The sequence below is a fragment of the Dasypus novemcinctus genome, chromosome 19 (genome assembly GCF_030445035.2).
Source record: "Dasypus novemcinctus isolate mDasNov1 chromosome 19, mDasNov1.1.hap2, whole genome shotgun sequence".
NCBI lineage: Eukaryota > Metazoa > Chordata > Mammalia > Cingulata > Dasypodidae > Dasypus > Dasypus novemcinctus.
Genome location: NC_080691.1, coordinates 84552452 through 84566537, shown reverse-complemented (window position 1 = coordinate 84566537; position 14086 = coordinate 84552452). Strand labels below are relative to the sequence as shown.

Sequence of the window (14086 nt, the reverse complement as noted above, 5' to 3'; positions counted from 1 at the left end):
TGAGCCGCCCAGTGCGAAAGAAAGTGCAGCCTGCCCAGGAGTGGTGACTGCACACACGGAGAGCTGACGCAGCAAGATGATGCAACAAAAAGAAACACAGATTCCCAGTGCCACCGACAAGGATAGAAGCGGTCACAGAAGAACGCACAGTGAATGGACGCAGAGAACAGTCAGCTGGGGCGGGGAAGGGGAGAGAAATAAATAATCTTTAAAAAAAAAAAGATTAGGGATTTGATTTGACAACATCACTAGAGTGCAACTCAGCATTGAGTCCCTGCCCCCTTGGTAGGCTGATAAAACAGACCTCAAACAGAAGTACACACAGGAGAAGAACATAGAGGAATAGGGACAGCTTCATAGACACAGCAGAAAAGAGATGAGCCCCCAGCTGAGCCCAGAGAGAAATGAGCTCTGGGGAGAGAAACAAGCCTTAGGCCAGCCTACAGCTGAGAGATAGGAAGAAGCTGGGACCAAAGAGCCTTAAGAGGAAGAGGAGGGAAGCGGACGTGGTTCAACTGACAGAGCATCCATCTACTGTATGAAGGGTACGGGGTTCCATCCCCAGGGCCTCCTGAGCCGTGTGGTGAGCTGACCCATGTGCAGTGCTGCTACGCGCAAGGAGTGCCATGCCCTGCAGGGGTGCTCCTGCATAGGGGTGCCCCACGCACAAGGGGTGCGCCCCGCAAGGAGAGCCGCCCAGGAGTGGTGCCACACACATGGAGAGCGGACACAGCAAGGTGACGCAACAGAAAGGAGATGCAGTTTCCCAGTGCCGCCGGATAATGCAAGTGGACACAGAAGAACACACAGTGAATGGACACAGAGAGCAGACAACGGGGGTGGGGGTGGGGAGAGAAATAAATAAAATAACTCTTTAAGAAAAAAAGGAAGAGGAAGGCTGAACCCTCGCAGAGGCCAGCAGCCATCTTGCTTCAACATGTGGCAACAGACTTTGGTGAGGGAAGTAACATCCTTTATGGCCTGTGACTGCAAGCTTCTACCCCAAATAAATACCATTTGTAAAAGCCAACAGATTCTGGTGCCTTGCATCAGCACCCCCTTCTGGCTGATACAGCTATATTTTCCCCGTGTATCACCATATTCTTAACACCTTGTAGTAGAACATTCTTGTATTTATATTATTAACCACAATCCTCATCTAGTGCAAAAATCACTGTTATGCATTCCCTATATTACCCTCCAACCAACATCAGTCCCTAGAGTTAGCCGTCTTCCAGCCAACATTAACTCCCTGGACTACCCATTGCAGCCACAAGCACATCCATAAGTAAACTTTGCTCATTACACTCATTATAATGTGCTACCACCAACTCCGTTCATTACCACATACTTACAATTGACTTTTTTAAACGTTCTACATACATCCAGAATTAGCTCCCCCTTCTCAACCCACGATCTGTCTCCCATCAACTTGCACTCCATGGTCCAACTCCGTAAGTCTTCTCATCTTATTTCGTTCATATGAGTGAGACCATACAATATATGTTCTTTTGTGCCTGGCTTATTTCACTCAGCGTAATATCCCCAAAGTTCCTCCAGGTTCCATGTGCTTTCCTAATTTCTTCTCACAACTCAGTAGTATCCCCTTGTATATATATACCACATTTTGTTTATCCATTCATTGGTTGATGGACATTTAGGTTTCCATCTTTTAGCAATTGTGAATAATGCTGCTATGAACATCTGTGTGCAAATATCTGCTTCCTTGCTTTCGGCTCTTCTGAAAATATTCCTAATAGATTGCAAGATCATACAGCAGTTCTATATTTAGCTTCCTGAGGACCCATCAAACCATCTTCCACGGAGGCTGCACCGTTTTATATTCCCACCAACAGTGAAGGAGTGCTTCTATTTCTGCACATCTTTTCAAGCACTTGTTTTTTTTTTAATAATGGCCATTCTGTATGGTGTGAAGTGCTATCTCATTGTAGTTTTGATCTGCATTTCTTTAATAGTGATTTGTGCATCCTTTCATGTGCCTTTTGGCCATTTGTGTTTCCTCTTTGGAAAAATGTCTATCCAAGTCTTTCGCCCATTTTTAAATTGGATTGCTTGTCATTTTATTCTTACAATGTGTGTCTTCTTTATATAACATGCAAATTAAATGCTTGTCAGGTATGTGGTTTCTGAAGAATTTTTCCCCATTGACTTGGCTGTCTTTTCACCTTAACAAAATTGTTTGAAACACCAAAGTGATTAATCTTGAGGAAGTCTCATTTATCTATTTTTTCTTTCATTGCCCATGCTGTGGGTGTAAGGTCCAAGAAACTACCACCTGTACAAGATCTTGAAGATGGTTCCCTACATTTCCTTCTAGGAGTTTCATGGCTCTAGTTTTTTATTTATGTCCTGGATCCATTTTGAGTTAGTTTTTGTATAAGGTGTGAGATAGGGGTCCTATTTCTTCCTTTAAATATGTTTATCCAGTTTCCCCAGCACCTTTTGTTGAATAGGCTGTTCTGACACAGCTGAGTAGGCTTGACCGCCTTGTCAGAGTTCCCGTGACCATAGATGTGAAAGTCTATTTCTGAACTCTCAGTTCCTTTGGTCACTGTCTATATGCCAGTACCATTTTGTTTTTACCACTGTAGCTAGATAATATGCTTTCTATTTTTTTAATATTTATTTTTTATTTCTCTCCCCTTCACCGCACCCCCCCCCCCAGTTGTTTGCTCTGTGTCATTCATTGTGTGTTCTTGTGTCCACTTGTGTTCTTGTTGGCGGCACCGGGAATTTGTCTCTTTTTGTTGTTGTTGTTGTTGTGTCATCTTCTTGCGTCAGCTCTCCCTGTGTGCGGCGCCACTCCTGGGCAGGCTGCACTTTTTTCGTGCAGGGCGGCTCTCCTTATGGGCGCACTCCTTGCGCGTGGGGCTCCCCTTCGCGGGGGACACCCCTGCATGGCAGGGCACTCCTTGTGCACATCAGCACTGCGCATGGGCCAGCTCCACAAGGGTCAAGGAGGCCCGGGGTTTGAACCGTGGACCTCCCATGTGGTAGGCAGACGCTCTATCAGTGGAGCCAAATCCACTTCCCGATAATATGCTTTAAAGCTGGGAAGTAAGAGTCCTCCAACTTCATTCTTTTAAAAGATATTTTTGGTTAATTGGGGGCACTTACCCTTCCAGATAAATTTGATAATTGGATGTTCCAAGTCTACAAAGAAGGCTATTGGAATTTTTATTGGGATTCCATTAAATGTGTATATCAGTTTGGGTAGATTTGATATCTTAATGATATTTAGTCTTTCAACCCATGAACACAAAACATCCTTCCACTTATTTAGATCATCTTTGGTTTCTTTTAGCAATGTTTTAGTTTTCTAAATACAGGTCCTTTATGTCCTTGGTTAAGATTATTCCTAAATATTTGATTCTTTTAGTCGCTATTTTAAGTGGAATTTTTTTCTGATGGATTCCTCAGATTGCTCATTAGTAGTGTATAGAAATGCTATTTATTTGTTTTTATTTATGTTTTTGTTTTTTTGCTATTGACTTTTGCATATTAATCTTAATTTCTGGCACTTTGGTGAAATTATCTATTAGTTCTAGTAGTTTTGTTGTGGATTTTTCAGGATTTTCTAAGTATAGAATCATACTGTTAGGCCTCGATGCAGGGCCTCTATGGATAACCAGAGATGGCATGAAGAAAACTTCAACACGAGAATTAGGCAAACTCACATTTATTACATCTGCAGAGGTGAGGAGCCAAGGCCAGTCCACAGTGACCCAGACCCGGCTCCCCGTGCTGCAGTTCCACTCTCGTTTAGATACCCAAGTTACTCCTTAGCATTTGCTTTGGTTATGCATTAGAGCTCATCGACATGGAGGAACACACATGGCTGGTTATAATTGTATGATGAGTATGTTCAGGAAATCACACTTGCACAGACATTGCATGATCAAGAAAGGGGCAGATAACTGCGCCCCTGGGTGGGAATTTTACCATGTTAATTAAGCAAGTTGAAGAGAGGACAGCAAGGGGCTGCTTCTGTGCAGGTCCAGCCAACTGGTTGAAGCTGGTTTTCATACTTCATTGCTTCAACAGGATATTCTTGACCACCAAAAGCGGAATTTGGTCCAAAGAAAGGGTTGCATTTTATTACCTTCTGATTTACATACAATTCATGCAACAGGGAGAGAAACAAGTTACTTTCAGGTATTCGGTCATCCTACATCCATCAATACCATCAGTAATAGCGATGATTTTACATCTTCCTTTCTTATTTGGGTAAAATTTTTCTTTTTCTTGCCTAATTGCTCTAGATAAAACTTCTAGCACAATATTGCATAACAGTGGAGAGAGTGGGTATTTTTGTCTTGTTCCAGATCTCAGTGAAATAGCTTTCAATCTTTCTCCATTGAGTGCAGTGTAACTGGGTTTTTCATGTATGCACTTTATCATGTTGAGAAAATTTCCTTCTATTCCTATCTTTTGGAATGTTTTTAATTAAGAAAAGATGTTCCATTTTGTCAGATACCTATTCTTCATCTGTTGAGATGATCATGTGATTTTTCATTTTTTTTTATTTATTTTTTCTTCTTCAGTTTGTTAATGTGGTGTATTATACTGATTGATTTTCTAGTGTTGAACCACCCTTGCATACCTGGTGTAAAGCCCATTTGATTATGATGTATATAATACTTTTAAAAATGTGTTTTTGAATTCTAAGGTAAGCAAGTATTTTGTTGAGGATTTTGCATCTATATTGTGTATTTTGAGATTATTTTATGAATCCCCAAAAGAAAAAGATTGTTTGTAAACTGATCTAATCCTCTGGGTGTGATACCCTTTGATTGCATTAACTTCAGCTAAGTGGCCTGTGATTAGATTACTTGATAAGATTGCTTTGGGCTTTTGATTGGACTACATCAGTGGACCTGACTCAGGCTCAGTCCCCACCTTCTTACTGGGTCTGATATAAACAGACACTCCCTGAGACAGACACAGGAAGGGAGAGCTCTTTCGTTTTTCATCCTGCCTTGTGACAGTAAGAGAAAGCTCAAACAGCTGAGGCGGGGTGGGTGGATGGGGGAAGATAAGCCATTCGCCTGATAGCTTACAGCTGAGAGTGGGAAGAGAGCCCCACACTGAGACTGACGTAGGCGGTTGGGAAAGAGACAAGCCCTATGCCAGGAGAGAAGACTACAGGGTCGCTTAACACAAAGCCTGAAGAGCCTGGGCCCGTGGAGCTCCAGAGGAGAGGGTGAGCCCAGAGGGGAGGGCAGAGACCAGCCCGAGATCGCCGCCATCTTGCTTCAACACGGGGCAACTGGTGTCAGTGAGAAATCACCTCTTGTGGCGCCTTGAGTTGGACTTTATAAAAAAGATTTATTTATTTATTTCTACCCCCTTCCCCCCCACCTTGGCTGTCTGTTCTCTGTGTCTATTTGCTGTGTCTTCTTTGTCCGCTTCTGTTGTTGTCAGTGGCACGGGAATCTGTGTCTCTTTTCTTGTTGCGTCATCTTGCTGTGTCAGCTCTCCGTGTGTGCGGCACCATTCCTGGGCAGCCTGCACTTTCTTTCGCGCTGGGCGGCTCTCCTTACAGGGCACACTTCTTGTACGTGGGGCTCCCTTATGCGGGGGACACCCCTGTGTGGCAGGGCTCTCCTTGCACGCATCAGCATCTGCACATGGGCCAGCTCCGCACGGGTCAGGGAGGCCCGGGGTTTGAACCGCGGACCTCCCATGTGGTAGACGGACGCCCTAACCACTGGGCCAAGTCTGCCACCAGAGTTGGACTTTTTTATAGCCTTGAAACTGTAAGCTTTTACACCCCAAATAAATCCCCTTTATAAAAGTCAACAGATTTCTGGTACTTTGCATCAGCACACCTTTGGCAGACCAATAGAATTCATTAGGGAAATTGGTCTGCAATTTTATTTTTTCGTAATATCTTTATTTGACTTTGATATTAGGATGATGTTGGCTTCATAGAATGTGTTTGGGAGCATTCTTTCCTGTTCAGATTTTTGGAAAACTTTGTTTTAAGATTGGTATTAAATCTTGAAATAATTGGTAGACTTTAGCTGTGAAGCCATATGGTCCTGGACTTTTCATTTTGGGGAGGATTTGGTGACTGTTTCAATTTCTTTACTTTTCGTTTCTTCTTGGTGAATGCCCCTTTTATTAATATATATTTACTTTATTCATCTCTTATAACAGCTTTGCATTTAATATCTATCTTATCCAATATTAGTATTTCTACCTCAGCTCTTTTTAAATTACTATTTGTGTGGAATATCTTTTTCCAACAGTTCACTTGCAGCCAGATTGTGTCCTTGCATCTAAGGTGAGTCTCTTGTAGACAACAAATAGACGGCTCAAGTTTTTTAATCCATTCTATCAGTCTATGGCTTTTTTTTTTTTAAAGGAGGTACTGGGGATTGAACCCAGGACCTCGAACATAGGAAACAGGTGCTCAACCACTTGAGCTCTTCTGCTCCCAATCTATGTTTTTTCATGGGGAGTTCAGTCTGTTAACACTCAGCGTTACTACTGTAAAGGCATTACTTTATCCATTTTATCCCTTGGCTTTTGTAGCAGTTTGATATGGTTATGAATTCCAAAAATAGATATTGGATTATGTTTATAATCTCATCTGTACCTGGGCATGATTGAGTTATGATTAGGGCTTTGATTGGGCCACATCATTAGGGCATTGAGTCCCTGCCCTTTGGTGGGTGGGGACTCACAGATGAAATACGTGGCAAAGGACAGAGTTGAGGGTTTCTGATGTTGGAGTTTTGATGTTGGAGTTTGATGCCGAAGACTTAAGCTGGAGCCCCAGGAAGTCAGCACGCAGAGAAGCAAACCCTGGGAAGAGAGGAACTGAGCCAGGAGAAGAACACAGAGGAATAGAAACGACTCCTTAGACACGGCAGAAACACCAGGGAGAGAGGCAGAGCCATTTACCTGATAGTCTACAGCTGAGCTTGTGGAGAAAAGAGAGTGGCTGAGCCCAGAGGAACCCAGGGAGCCTGAGCCCTCACAGATGTCAGCAGCCAACTTGCTCCAACACATGGAAATAGACTTTGGTGAGGGAAGGAACTTATGCTTATGGCCTGGTGTCTGTAAGCTCCTACCCCAAATAAATACCCTTTATAAAAGCCAACCAATTTCTGGTATTTTGCATCAGCACCCCTTTGACTTACTAATACAGCTTTCTATTGTTATATTTTCCTCTTGTCTATCTTTGGACCTATCACTTTCTCTTCCTATCTGCCTCTCCACACTCTTCTCCAGCCCTCTCACCCTTGTCTTTTCCTTTCAGGCTGTAACACTCCCTTTAATATCACTTGTAAAAATCTGGTCTCTTGGTAAAAACTTTTTCTGTTTTTATTTGTGAAGACTTTAAACTCTCCTTCATTTCTGAAGGATAGATTTGCTGGATAAAGAATTCTTGGCTGGCAGTTTTTCTCTTTCAGTACCTTAAATAAATCGTACCATTTTCTTCTTGCCTCCATGGTTTCTGATGAGAGATCAGCTCTTAGCCTTATGTAATATATGTATTTCTTGTAATATATTGTATTTCTCCTGCTGCTCTTAGAATCCTCTATCTTTGGCATTTGGCATTCTGACTAGTAGATGTCTCAGTAGGTCTATTTGTATTTATACTGTTTGGGGTACATTGTCCTTCTTGAATATTGATATTCATGTCTTTCATAAGTGTTGGAAAATTTCTGGTATTTCCTCAAATATTCTTTCTACTTCTTCTCCATTCTATATTCCTTTTGTGACACCTATAATCCATATGTTTGTGCCTTTTGTGTTGCCATTTAGTTCCCTGTTCAATTTTTTCCACTCTTTTTTCTGTCCTATCTTTTCAAGTTTAGATGTTCTGTCCTTGATTTCACTCATTCACTCTTCTGCCATAAATCTGTTGTGATATGCCTTTAATGTATTTTTATATTCATTGTCATTTTTAAACTTTATTTTGTACATTCAATAATTGAAAATATAAGCAATAATTAAAAAGAAGCATGATTGAATAAAAACATACTTGTCTCAATTAAATGTCCTGGATTCATATACATTTTAAAAAAAATTGTACAATATGATACACAATATATTTGGTTCATAGAAAAGCAACCATACGGTATTTGTCCCTTTGTATATGGCTTGCTTCACTCAACATCCATTGTGTCTCTAATTCCCATAATCTGTTACTTTTTTGCAGGTTCTTAAAGTGTTCCTTCTGTTCACAGTGTCATCTTAATAGCCTTTATCTCTTTAGTCATGTTTCCTTCTTCTCCTTACCTTGACTAAGGAGCTTTGTGTGAGCATCATTGATCAGTTGCCTTAAATCCGTGTCTCATCTGGATTCTTGGTTTGTTCCTGTGGCTAGGCCGTATCTTCCTTTTTCTCAGTATGGCTTTTATCCTTTGTTGCTCCCTAGGCATCTGTTCATGTCGGGGCTTTTACCTGTTGATCAGTTTCTCTTGCTTGCCTGCTGGTTCTATTTCACTGCTCTTCTTTGATTTTTGTTTTTGTTTTTTCCTAAGACGTTAGGACTACCCTGTTTAAACGATCACAGCAGGTGCAGGGAGCCGCTGACGGGGCACTGAGCAGCTCTGCAGTGCTTGGGACAGAAACAGGAGACAAGCCTTCGCTCCCTTCAGCTCCCCAGCGGGCCAGCAGGTGGTGCTCCTCAGCAGGCCCTCCACAGGGATGAGCCCCTAAGCGCCACGAGCTCTTCCGAACCAGCGACTCCATTCATGGCGGGGACGCTAGCCAAAGAGAGACCACACCAGCCTCTGCACACTCCCTCTTCCCGGGGAGGAACGTCTCCTTTCCCCTCCATTGCCCACTCAGCCGCAGGCTCTACCAAGGCTCTTTGTCCTGGGGTGGGGGACAGGTGGTGTTCCCAGCCGTGGAGGCAGCAGCTCAGGTTTTCCCTTTGACCTCTTCGTCTGTCCTTCCCCAGTGCCTTCCGGATGACATGTGAGGCATTTTCCTGGTCTGCAGGTCCCACAGCACGTCCCTCACTAGACTTCTTGCCTTCTCCCCTACTTTGCAAAGAGCTGTGCCCTGCCCGAGCTATTCCAACCCCTTCTGTGTGGCCAATCTTGAGGAATAAATAAATCCATATGCACAAATTGAGGTATGTTCAATTCATATACTTTATTGGCACTTTCTTATAAATTTGAAGTTGCCTTCAATACACAACCCAGTAATTTTTCTCCAATATTTAGTCAATTTCTTATGTGCCAGAACTTGGACACTACATCAAGAAAGAGTAAAGCAGTATTGTCTGTATGAGTAGAAAAACCCTGAAACAACCCAAATCCAAAAGCATTTGAATGGCTGAACAAATTGGATGGCCCAAAGCATCAGATACCAGCATGAGTGAAATCTATCAAGGAAAAGAAACCACAGAGACTCCTCTGCTGTGTATAATTCCATTAAGATCCTTTCATACAATGTTCAGGAGAGGAAACATTCAAGGAAAACACAGGTTAGTGATAAATAACAGATGTTCAGTGTTCTAATTTGCCAAAGAGCTGCCGCTGCCAAGGACAAGAGATCTGTTGGCTTTTATAAAGGGTATTTATTTGGGATAAATGCTGACAGTCCCAAGGCCACCCAGGGCACCGGAAGAGGAGCTCTCTCACCAGCGGCGGCTGCTGTTGCTCCCAGCATGTGGCTCCATGGCAAAGCACGACGGCTGGTGATCTCTGCTGAGGTCTCAATCTACCGTCCTCCCCTGGAGCTCAGCTGTGGGCAGCCGGGCGTCGGGCTTGTCCCTTTCCTGGCCTCCTTCATCTGTCTGGGCCAGCTCTGGCTTCTCTCTCCCTGGACCTCAGCTCTTTGAATCTCTTGGGGACTTCTGTTTCCCTGAGGTCCTCTCTCACACGTGGCAAGATCACTACAATATGTCACGTCCCTTTCCTCTGTGTGTCAGCCTCTCTGTGTCTCCATTTATATCAGACCCAGCAAGAGGGCAGAGACCCAAGCTGGCTCATGCCTCACTTAGTCCAATCGCGAGCCCTGCAGTGAGCTTGTCAAGTAATCTAACCAAAGGTCCCACAACTCAATTTAATGCAATCAAAAGGCATCACACCCAGAGGAATAGCTTACTTTACAAACATAATCTTTCTCTTTTGGGGATTCATAAAATAATCTCACACTGCCCCAGTCGGGGTAGAAAGATGAAGTGCAAAATTGTGTGTAACGGTCTCCCCTGGGGGTAGGAGGATATGAGGTCAGGGTGGAGGACACGACGAAAGTAACAGCTGCCCAACATCTATTACTGTGGGTACCCAGTCCATAGAATTTTATTCAAATTTCATATAAAAAACATAAAACATTTTGTGTGTTCTTAAGTATGATATACTTTATTACAAAAATTTAAAGTTATTAAACTATAAAATTGAGTTATTAAAGGTTGAAAAACTACAAGTTGCAATTATTTATTTTACCATGTTTTCTGATCCTCTCCCTGGTTCCATTTTAACAATCTTAATTCAATGGGGTTTTCAAATCATTATACTCATTTGAACAAGATGTGAGTAGCAAAAAAATTTGGGAACAAGCCCAGTGTCTATGTAGGGAGAACTGATTACATAAACTTTTAGCATCATATAGAAGTTTATAAATATTAAGGAAGTCACCTACCAATATGAAAAGAGCTGCAGGATTTATATTTAATCGAACAATAAAGCAAAGCTTTTTTATGTGTAAATCATATTAACTGTTTATCAGAGGGAAGAAAACTATGTAGCCAAAATTGCCTCTTTTTACTTTAAGAAATGCTGATCAGATTTATAAAAAAACGACGAAAATTGGTATCTAGCCAGGCTTAGAGTAAGTGGTCAAGAGTCTACAGGACAAGCAAGGAGAAAACTTTGAGGTAAGCTTTTGAAGTAAGCTCTAAATCTCAGTTTGATTTTTTTGAAACTTGGACTTCATTATGAATTAATAAAATAATTTATATTACTCATATTTCTTTTTAAATAGTTTTAAAATCAAATATGTAACATATTTATTGATTGATTTTTTGAAGATTTATTTTTTATTTACTTCTCTCCCCTTCTGTGCCCCCCCACCCCTGTTGTCTGCTCTCTGTGTCCATCCACTGTGTGTTCTTCTGTGTCTGCTTGCACTCTTGTCAATGGCACTGGGAATCTGTGTCTCTTTTTGTTGCATCATCTTGCTGTGTCAGCTCTCAGTGTGTGCGGCGCCACTCCTGGCAGGCTGTGCTTTTTTCTTGCAGGATGACTCTCCTTATGGGGAGCACTCCTTGCACGTGGGGCTCCCCCACGTGGCGGACACCCCTGCATGGCACGACACTCTTTGAGCACATCAGCACTGCGCTGGGCCAGCTCATCACACAGGTCAGGAGGCCCTGGGTTTGAACCCTGGACCTCCCTCGTGGTAGGCAAACACCCTATCCATTGGGCCAAATCCGCTTCCCTGTGATATTTAACTCTCACTCTCTCTTCTATGTGTTAATCCTCTAAAGGCTAATTTTGGCAAAACATACAGTACCTTTTGCAAATCATAAGAATGAATTTTTCACTTGCCTGTAAATAACATGATATAACATTAGAGCTTGGCCTACCACCCCATGTGAAACTGGAGAGTATTTTCTGAAATGGGCAGCATATTAAATGCATTAGGACCTTCAGCCCAATCTGTAATGTATGAAGAGTTTTCAGGTCCAACCCAAAGTTATGTAGGCTTTTATTTAATTTTTTCTGATATCAGCCTAAGTGGGAGTTCATGTGACTTAGGAGTATCATATTTTCAAAAAATTTTACGGGACACACTAAAAACACTGATGTGAAATAACTCCCCTTCCCTGTAAAATGTCCACCTGAGAATTGCAGTCAACATTTCTACCCTGCGGCGGCTCTGAGCGTCTGTGCCCAGGGCAGGGCCGTGGGGCAGCCTCCCCGCAGATGCCAGCTCTGGAGGAGCTCAGGCTCCCGCCCAGGCCCGTCCCTGCTCTGGACAACAGGGTCGCTCCCCTGGCCAGTGAGCCTGGAATCCCCTGTGCACCCCTGGGCCCGCGTCCAGGAGGAAGGCGCGCACCTGCGTACAAAGGCCAGGGTGATCTTCTGGGAGACCAGAAGCCCAATTCACACCTCCACGTGGGTGCCTGCCCGCCTGCCACTCAGGCCTCGGCGCAGGGAGCGATGTCCAATCATGGGTCTCGGGGGCGGTGCTGGGGAGACTGTCCAACCAGGGCGCTGGGGGCAGGCAGGCGCCCTGCCCAATCAGGGACGACCAGGAGCGCTGGCCACTCAGCAGCGCCGGGGGCGGGCGACGCCGGCCAGTTCCCCCGCGCGGTCTCTGTGCTTGCCTGCGTGTGCCACGGAGCTCGCCCCGAGCACGCCCCGAGCACGCCCCGAGCACGCTGCGGGAACGCCCTGAGCTCGTCCCGAGCACGCCCCGAGCACGCCCCGAGCACGCCCCGAGCATGCTGCGGGAACCCCCCCCGAGCACGCCCCGAGCACGCCCCGAGCACGCTGCGGGAACGCCCTGAGCTCGTCCCGAGCACGCCCCGAGCACGCCCCGAGCAGGCCCCGAGCAGGCCCCGAGCACGCCCCGAGCACGCCCGGAACAGGCCCCGAGCAGGCCCGAGCACGCCCCGAGCAGGCCCGAGCACGCCCCGAGCACGCTGCGGGAACGCCCTGAGTTGGTCCCGAACTCCTCCCGAGCTTGCCCGGAGCAGGCCCCGAGCACGCCCCGAGCACGCTGCGGGAACGCCCTGAGTTCGTCCCGAACTCCTCCCGAGCTCGCCCGGAGCAGGCCCGGAGCAGGCCCGGAGCAGGCCCCGAGCACGCCCCGAGCACGCCCGGAACAGGCCCCGAGCACGCCCCGAGCACGCCCGGAACAGGCCCCGAGCACGCCCCAAGCACGCCCGGAACGCCCTGAGTTCGTCCCGAGCACGCCCCGAGCACGCCCCAAGCACGCTGCGGGAACGCCCTGAGCTCGTCCCCAGCTTCCGGAGCACACCCCTAGCGCGCCCCGAGCTTGCCCCGCACGCCCCGCTGGCTCAGGGACGTCGGCGAGGTGGCTGGGGGCAGCCTTGCCGCGTGCTGGGCCTCCTCCACGCTCTTCTCCAGGTCCCCTGCCCCCAGGCTTGGGCTCAGCCCCTCGGGCTGTCGCTGGGTGAGGAGAAGCGACGGGAGAGGACACCCTGCAGCCCCTGCCTGGGAGGGGAAGGGGCTGAGGCGAGAGCGGGCAGCGCGGGCACCGGGGCTCCCAGGGCGGTGGGCCGGGCGCCACGCCCTTGCCCACGTAAGCGCTGGAGCTTCCCATTTTCCGGGCTTGGGTTTCAGTAAGCGTATTTATTTATTATCTCTTTATTTATATTCCCCTTGCCTGCTGTGTCCATTCGCTGTGCGTTCTTCTGTGTCTGCTCATTAGGTGGCTCTGGGAACCCATCCTGGGACCTTCCAGAGTAGGAGAGAGGTGATCTCTTCAGTCAACTTGTCGGAATCCTCCACCTGAAGGGTATCGGGAATGAAAGGCAAAGCGAGATTGGGATCAGCGGGTCTGAGAGCACAGACTCATCAGACGAGTTTATGCTCTCAGGGGCTTCCTTTTATACCCCGTCAGTCCGCTAAAACAGGCAATTATTCCTGGTTGTCACCATTACATCAACCCATTCCAGTAAAAGTAGACACACGTCTACTGAACAGGACCTACATGATTGCACCTCTAGGTGCAACATCACTGTGTTCTTTAACCGCTCTACAAACATGCCTCGCTTGTTGCTCACTTGGCCTCGTTTCACCTGCACACACGCATCTCCTCGCTGGCCTTGGGACCTGCACGTGAAGCCATGGGGACAGTATGTCTCAGGGGTCAAGGAAGTAACCTGCTTAATGGAAACAATGTGCCTTTGTTTCCCACATCAGCTCAGGCCCCTGCTTCCTTGCGTCTCATATTGTCTCTTCTCTGTGCCTCTTTTTCTTGTGTCATCTTGCTGCATCAGCTCTCCCTGTGGGTGGCACCAGTCCTGCGGGGCGGGGTGGGGGCGCCCCTGTGCAGGGCAGCACTCCTTGCTTTGCCGCAGCACTCTGCGAGGGGCCGGCTCTCCACACGGGCCCGGAGG

The 14086-nt window shown here is 46.1% G+C and overlaps 1 long non-coding RNA gene across 2 annotated transcripts in view; it reads right to left on the bottom strand.

Annotated features, from left to right (window-relative positions):
- Nucleotides 1-13296: 13296 nt before the first annotated feature.
- The window catches only part of LOC139437003 (uncharacterized), a 60533-nt gene continuing 59743 nt past the window's right edge, over nucleotides 13297-14086 (bottom strand). For both annotated transcript variants that reach the window (XR_011646579.1, XR_011646580.1), the window contains exon 3: nucleotides 13297-13475. This is a non-coding gene — a long non-coding RNA (uncharacterized lncRNA). The remainder of the gene's footprint in view (nucleotides 13476-14086) is intronic.